The 8,738-nt window shown below is 39.2% G+C and overlaps 1 pseudogene; it reads right to left on the bottom strand.

Annotated features, from left to right (window-relative positions):
- Window positions 1-5,501: 5,501 nt before the first annotated feature.
- On the bottom strand, window positions 5,502-6,051 carry LOC114507976 (annotated as a pseudogene).
- Window positions 6,052-8,738: the final 2,687 nt, after the last annotated feature.

Raw genomic sequence — 8,738 nt, 5'->3', positions numbered from 1 at the left:
CATGAAAAAGAGAAAGAGAGTGAGAGAGAGAGGAGAGAGAGAGAACACTATGTCTTTTGTCTTAAGGGTTTTTTAAAATGGATGTCTCCAGGGGTGGTTTTCAATAGAATATTTATCAGCTTTTCTGGTGTGTCTCCTCAGGGTTGTGGTCTCCATTGATTGGTTAGAACCAGGACAGGGGATGATTATTCATTACAGCTGGTCCTAATGTCAGCATGACATTGCACACCTGGCCTTGCTACTTTCTCTGGGGCCTAGATATTATCTCCAGTTGAACCAAAATTCTGTCTCTGTGGTCAACAGACCCAAGGCTTTGTTCATAACATTATTTGATTCAGATCAGAACTTCATTATCTCGAGGGATTAATGCTTAAGGGACTTGAAACATTCCAACATCTGAATTATAGGGGTACCAGAAGGAGAAGAGGAAGAGAAACAAGTGGAAAACTTATCTGAACAAATAATAAAGGAGAACTTTCCCACTCTGGCAAAGGAAATAGACTTCCAGGAAGTCCAGGAAGCTCAGAGACTCCCAAAGAAGTTGGACCCAAGGAAGCACACACCAAGGCACATCATAATTACATTAGCCAAGATTAAAGATAAGGAGAGAATTCTAGAAGAAGCAAGAGACAAGGAGACAGTAACCTACAAAGGAGTTCCCATCAGACTGTCAGCTGATTTCTCAAAAGAGACCTTACAGGCAAGAAGGGGCTGGAAAGAAGTATTCCAAGTCATGAAAGGCAAGGACCTACATTCTAGATTGCTCTATCCAGCAAAGGTTTCATTTAGAATGGAAGGGCAGATAAAGTGCTTCTCAGATGAGGTCAAGTTAAAGGAATTCATCATCACCAAGCCCTTATTATATGAAATGTTAAAGGGACTTATCTAAGAAAGAGAAGATAAAAAATATGAACAGTAAAATGACAGCAAATAATAACCCACAGTTATTAACAACCACACCTAAAACAAAAGCAAACTAAGCAAACAAGTAGAACAGGAACAGAGCCACAGAAACGTAGATCACATGGAGGGATAGCAACAGGGGAGTGGGAGGAGGAGAGAGGGGGAAACGGTACAGAGAATAAGTAGCATAGAAGATAGGGAGAAAATAGACAGGGGGAGGGCAAGAATAGTATGGGAAATGTAGAAGCTAAAGAACTTATGACACATGCACATGAACTAAAGGGGGAAATGTGGGTGGGAGGGGGTGTGCAGGGGGAGGGGAGTGAAGGGGAGAAATGGGACAAGTGTAATAGCATAATTAATAAAATATATTTTAAAAAAGGCTTAAGGGAGTGGTTATGCAAGGGCTTGTATAGGACTTGCAAGAGGCTTTTCTTTGGCCTCCTTGTTTGTACTCTAAGGTATTCTACCAAATAACTAGTGACATGCCAGGAAAGAAAAGGTCAGGAGGTTGTACAAACCACATGACCAATGATATGAAAATTCAGGCAGTCTAAACTGCGTGACTAGCAGTATGCCAGAGAAGGTAAGGTCACGCGGTGGAAAGATTCTACCTTACAATTGTCTATTGCTAGGCACCCAGGACTTTTTGCCCTAGTAACCTTTCAAATCAGGCCTGTTCTTCCTACTCTTCTCTTATCTAATTGTTAACTATATCATTCCCTCCTCAAGGATCCTTGGGTCTTAGTTCTTTAAAGGGAAAGAGGGGTAGAATCTCTTCTGTAGCTGCTTTCTGCTGAAAAGGTGTGGAGTTTTTCTTCAGAGCCTGATCCTTATTCTCTGTCAGAGGAATGATAAGGTCTGGGCACAGAAGGAGATTGCAATGGTGTCTAGAGTCAGTAAGGGGCAGCATTCCCAGTTTATGAGTAGGGTTTGTAACCTGGTAGAGATAAATTTTGTTATAAATCTAAATATAGTTAGAACAACAAGAACTATGACAAGTGGTCTGATGAAAGGGAGCATGCAGGTGAGGATACTGAGGCATCCACAGGCTGGCTGGCCCAAATTTCATATGTTGTTTACCCTAACCAACAGGTAACATCTCTGGTGATTAAAAAAATCAGGATACAGTTCAGTTTATAGATAGAAAAGTAGAACTTTAAAGACAGCTGAACCAGAGTCTAATATCCACAACCGTGAATTACAGATTCTACTGAAGCAAAATTTCTCCTAAAATCACTCTGAATTTTATCAAAGAGCTAAATTATTTCTTGTAGTTTTTTAGTTTGTGGTTACCATGTGCTTCACATATACTAAGCTATGTTTATAGCAGTCTATTTTAAGTTGATGATTGCTTATTTGAACATGTTCTATAATCACTATCATTTATATTCACCCCACCTACATTTATGTTTTTGTGTCTTTGTGTTCATGCGCATTCCTTAATTTACTGTTGTAATTGTATACATATGTAATTGCTTTTGCCTTTTAAATTTTGTTCTCACTTTAGTGTTGGTTGATCCACTGTTTTTATTACGTGTTTTCATTTGTCAGTGAGAATTATTTTCTTTGCAATATTTTCTTAATCATGATTTGTATTATTTCTTCTTAAAGAAGTCCCTTTAATGTTTCTTATTATACTGGTTTGGTGAAGATAAATTCTTTCATCTTTTTCTTGTACATAAAGTTCTTTACCACTGCTTTGATTTTAAATGACAACCTTGCTGGGTATAGTAATCTTGGCTGTAGGTCCTTGCTTTTCATCACTACTCACCTGCAAATTTCTGTTGAGAAGTCAACTGAGAGTCTTATGGGAATTTCCTTGTAGATAACTGCTTTTCTCTTACTGTCTTTAAGATTCTGTCTTTCTGGTCAAGATGGTAGAGCAGGTAAACATGGTAATTGCATCCTTCCACAAACATCAAAATTACAACTAAACTACGGAACAACCATCATTCAGCAACTCCTCATATCTGACTAAACAGGTGTCCTATGAGTAAAGATATAAAGAAGAAGCCATATGGAGACTGGTAGGAGGTTGAGAGATGAAGAACATTCTGGTCTCACAACCACATGTGACATTTAAAAATCAGAAGAAATATCTCAGGTGTGGAGGTCCCCCCTGAGGCGTGAAGATCCCAGCTCTAGAACAGAACCCTCAGCCAGGAAGAGAAGTCATGATAATGTCCACTGTGTAAATGAGTGGAAATTGTTGAGTGAGATGTAGGGCCTCTGTTGCGCGTGGGTCACCAGCCAGCAGTGACCACAGAACGCTGTGGATGGCTCGCCGAAAAACACGTGAGAAAACAAACATACACAGAGACAACCAGGTCTTGTGGGGAAGTAGGGACAGAAATGGCCACCCCCCCCAGTGGGGAGGGCCCTGATTTACCGTCCATACCTACTTTTATTGGGCTCATTTTGCATAATAATTCAGGTAAAGTATAGTACTTATCAGTGGGAAGTAAGGAACTATAGAAAACAAGGAATTCTGCCGCTCTATTGAGTCGGGGTCAAAGAGCTGTAAGACTTTGAGGAACAAACTAACTTCCTCCTTGGACCCCTCTCATTCAACTGAGAGCATTTTAAACAAAGAAGGTTTCACAGTAATTTACATGTTCTTTCTTAGGCCTGATCACCCAGGGAATCCACCCCTTTTCAGCACAGAGCTATACCACCCTGTCATTGTTTCAGGCTTAGGTGGGAACTAAGGCAATAAGGAGATTTTCTCCCAGATGAGAACTCAGGCTATGTCAAAGCCGAGGAGCGAGGGTCCATTACCCTCTTACGCTGCAGCCCCCAAAGTCCCTTTTTGGGGGGCCTCCCAAAGTGATCGTGCCTGGCTTAGGTCATTACCCCCGTGGGGAATCTTACCCGTCTTTGGCTAACCGACCAAGCTTTTTGGGGTTCAGCAGCAGAAGCAGCATTCCTGCCAGGGAGACAAGCCCTTGTCTCCTTGCTGGCTTACAGTTCCAAGGGCGTTCCCTTAGCCTTAGCCTAGGCAGGGGTTTCAGCTTCTGATACCAGTCAGGGCGGTTCCCAACAGGCCTCTGAAGTCCTAGGCATTCCTATTAAAAGGCCGGCACATGGACTTACTCAAACTGTCTTGCTCTGAGCTCTAGAACAGGGTCAGAAAGTTGAAAGATACCAGGGACATTTGGGGGAGGGGGGTGGTAGAACTTAATTGGCTGGCTTTAGGGAGAGAGTTGGAGGAACAGCTTTCTTGAAGACAGAAGTGATGGCAAAGGCCATTTCCCCCCACACACAGAGCTGGCAGGTGGGCATCATATCTGAGTCTTCATTAACCCAGCTAACACTTTATTTCTTTGAGTAAGTACCAAAGAGTGAAATTTCTGGGTAATATGGTAGATCCATTTTAATTTTTTTTGAGGAATCTCTATACTATTTTTTAATAGTGACTGTACTGATTTACATTTTCATCAATATTTCATGATTTCCTTTTTCTCATCTTCACCAATACTTGTTCATTGATTTAAGATTTATCAATGGTAAATTAACAACATGCATGAGGTGATATCTCTTGTGGTTTTAATTCGCATTTCCCTAATGATTAGTGATGTTAAGTATCTTTTTATATGTCTGTTAGCCACCTGTAATTTCCTCTTTATAGAAATGTCTGTTCAGATCATCTGCCAATGTTTTAATCTGATTTTTTATGCTAAGTTATATAAGTTCCTTGTTAATAGTGGATATTTACCAATTATTGGATGTATCATTGGCAAATATCTTCTACCATTTGGTAGGTTGTCTTTTCATTTTGTAGGTAGTTTTCTTAACTGTAAAATATTTTAATTCAGCAATTTTCAACCTTTTTTTGTCTCGTGGCATGCATAAACTAATTACTAAAATAGTGTAACACACACAAAAAAGTGTATTTTTGGTCAATCTGACAACAATAGATATGATTTTGACTCATTCACAGTGGACAGTTACTGTTGTGTTGGCTGTTGACATGATTTTATTTGACAATCTAAGGGAAAAGGGACCACTGTCCCTTGAATAGTTAGGTATTGCATGTTTTGATTTTTTTTTTACTACAGACATGGGCTTTTGGGGGGAACTGTTGAGGAAAGAGAGGGAGGAGCTAGCACTGGTGGGTATATGGGGAAAGGGGATTCTGCACTTGCTTTTTAATTTAGTGTATGCTGCCTAGAATTTAGGATGAGTGGAAGCAGCTATAGAAGTTAGAGGAGAGGAAAAGGGAATGTCATAGAATGGATACTTTCCTAAGGGAAGGAAGCCAGGGCCAAGATATGGGGACAGGGAGTGGGGAAGGAAGGCATTCTTCATATGCTTAGACTCAACCAAAGTCACTGATGTCAGCTTCCCCAACCCCCCTGCACTCTCCAGCTCCTGGCCGAGATGGTGGCTCTGCTAGCTACCTCAATACAGGGGAGGGAGATGAGAAGTAGAGAATGGTGGCATCATCTGCCTCTAAGTCCTTTTCCTCGGAGAAGTGCTCATTCAGCCTGCCCTGAAGTTCTAGCCACAGCCAGGACGTCAGGAAGCCAGGATGCAGGCAGGGGAACAACTGTGCCCTCTACACCTCTCCTGACACTCCACCCCTTACAGGCCCCTCACATGAGGTTGTAACCATTGGATAATTCTTTGTGTATCTTGCCTTTGTTCCCATTTTCCTGGCCTGGCCGTCCTGCCTCCTGAGGGGATGCTGCAGTCCCCAGCATGAGTCAGTAGGGCACAGCTGCCTATGGCCATGGCCAAGAAAGGCCACTGTGGACACTTGGAAGACATCCCTGAGGCTGCGCTCAGAGGACCAGAAGGAGCACTTCAGTAGGATGCAGCCCTTACCTGCTTGGCCAGCACAATGCCCTGCTCATGTATAACAGGGATAATCCACTGCTTAGACAACTCCCTCAGTGTGGTCAGGTCAGTTTGTACATATATTTACAGCCAACAAGCACAACCTTGGAATTGGGGTAAAATTCCTGAGTCCTGCCTTGCCACTTCTTGAGCACATTATCCAGTGTTTCTGGTTACCCAGTGTTGAAGCAGATGAGTACAGCATCTGTCTGAATCAGGATAGGCCAGGGCCAAGACTATTATCATAGTGTTCTGGGAACCTGAAGTGTCCCACATACGGAGTTCAATGAGATGCTTGCAGGCCATGTGGAGCCCCTCACCAGGGGAAACAGAGTCCCTCTGCTCCAACCTCAGCCCCTTAAAATTTCTTGTTGCACACCATATGTGCCATAGCACAACAGCTGAAAATTGCTATTTTAGTTTGAAGTAGTAACATTTTGTATTTGTTTGTTTTATTTGCTGAGGGAGATATATCCAAAAATTGTTTGTAAGAGGGATGTCAAAGAGTTTACTACCTAATTTTCTTCTAGTTTTATGGTTTTGAGTCTTAATATTTGTCTTTAATGAATTTTGAGTTTACTCTCATGAATGGTGTAAGAGGGTGATCTAGTTTTATCTTTTGGATATATCCATCCAGTTTTTACAATACCATTTATAGATGAGACTGTTTTACCCCCTTGTATATTCTTGTGTTGTTTTTTTTTTGGTCATAGATTAATTGAACATATATGCATTGGTTTAATTCTGGGCTCTCTATTCTGTTCTGTTGATCTATGTTTCTGTTTTATGCCAGTACCATGCTGTTTAGATTACTATAGCCTTGTAGTATTGTTTCCTATTGGGTATCAGGATGTCTCAAACTGTTTTCTCTCAATACTGCTTTGGCTATTCTGGTTCCTTTGTGATTTCATATAAATTTTAGGATGATTTTTCTAGTTCTGTGAAAAAATGATGTTCATATTTTGATAAGGATTTCATTGACTCCACAGATTGATTTGGCTAGTATCAACATTTTAGCAGTGTTATTCTTCCTATCCATAATCATGGTATAACTTTTCAATAATTCATATTTTCTTCAGTTTGTTTCTTCAATGTTCTTATAGTTTTCTGAATGCAGATCTTCCACTTTCTTGATTAAATTTATTCCTAGGTAATTCATTCCTGTTGATGCAATTACAAATGGGATCATTTTCTTAATTTCCATTTCTGATAGCTTGTTATTGTTGTGGAAAAATAAAACTGATTCCTGAATATTAATTTTATATCTTGATAGTTCACAAAATTCATTTATTCATTCTAATAGTTTTTGGTGAAATATTTAGGATTCTCTATGCACAATATCACCAGATCTTTAATATTGACAGTCAAAGTTCTTCCTTTTCAATTCGGATATATGCTATTTATTTGTTCTTTACTGATTGTTACAGCTAGGACTTCCAAGTCTATTTTAATAAAAGTTGTGAAAGTCTAAGTTCTTGTTGTTCCTGCTCTTAGAGGAAAAGCTTTCAGTTTTCAGTATCAAGTAGGATTTTAGATGTGGATTTGTCATATGTAGCTTTTATTATGTTGAAGTATGTTTCCTCTAGCCCCATTTTCCTAAAACGTGTTTAGTCATAAATGGATGTTGGATTTTGTCAAATAGTTTTTGAAAGCATTGATAGGATTATTTGATTTTTATCTTTCATTTTTTAATTTTTTAATTTAAATTTTATTGTATTTTTCCATTACCATTTAGTCCCCTTATACACCCCTTCCCTCAGCATCACCACACTGTTGTTCATGTCCATGAGTCCTTTTTCCTTTTTGCTCAATCCCTCCACTGCCCAACCTCTCCCCTTCCACTAGCTGTCATCTATTCTCCATCTATAAGTCTGTCATTGTTTTGTTTGTTAGTTCATTAGAACCCACATGTGAGCGAAATCATATGGTATTTGCCATTCTCTGACTGGCTTATTTCACTTAGCATAATGTTCTCTAGGTCCATCCATACTATTGCAAGGGGTAAAATTTTCTCCTTTTATATGGCCAAATAGTACTCCACTGTGTAAATTTCCCATAGTTTTTTTATACACTCATCGACTGATGGACACTTGGGCTGCTTCCATATCTTGGCAACTGTAAATAACACTATAATGAACATAGGTGTGCTTATGTTCTTTCAAATTAGTGTTTTGGGTTCCTTTGAATATATTAGCAGAAGTGGGACCATTGAATCAGAAGACAGGTCTATTTTTAATTTTTAGGTATCTCCATACTGCTTTCCATAGTGGCCTCACCAGTCTATAGTCCCACCAACAGTGGAAAAGAGTTCCCCTTTCTTCACAACCTCACCAGCACTTGTTCTTTGTTTATTGATTGATGATAGCCATTCTGACAGGTGTGAGGTGATATCTCATTGTGGTTTTAATTTGCAATTCTCCGATAGTTAGTGATGTTGAACCTCTTTTCATATGTTTATTGGTAATCTGTATGTCCTCTTTGGAGAAATGGTTATTTAGGTCATTTGGCCATTAATAGGGTTTCTTTTTCTTTTTCTTTTCTATTTTTTTGGTGTTGAATTTTTTAAGCACTTTTTAAATTTTGGATATTAACCCCTTATCAGATGTATCAGTGAATATGTTTTCCCATATTTTGGATTGTCTTTTTATTTTGTTGATGATTCCCTTTGCTGTGCAAAAACTTTTTAGTATGATGTAGTCCCATTTGTTTATTTTTCTTTTGTTTCCCTTGCTTGGAGATATATAGCCAGTAAAAATTGCTACAAACAATATCTGAGATTTTGCTGTGTTTTCTTCTAGAATTTTTATGGTTTGTGGTCTAAAATTTAAGTCTTTTTCTGTTTTGAACCTGTTCTTATGTGTGGTGTAGAAAGTGGTCTAGTTTCATTTTTTTCACATATCTGTCCAGTTTTCACAAAACGTTTTATTGAACAATCTTTAGCCCACTGTAGGTACTTGCTTCCTTTCTTGAATATTAATTGACTATATAGGTGT

This window comes from Phyllostomus discolor, chromosome 10 (assembly GCF_004126475.2).
Source record: "Phyllostomus discolor isolate MPI-MPIP mPhyDis1 chromosome 10, mPhyDis1.pri.v3, whole genome shotgun sequence".
Taxonomy (NCBI): Eukaryota; Metazoa; Chordata; class Mammalia; order Chiroptera; family Phyllostomidae; genus Phyllostomus; species Phyllostomus discolor.
The sequence above is the reverse complement of the archived record's forward strand: the minus strand, read 5'-3'. Positions and strand labels throughout refer to the sequence as shown.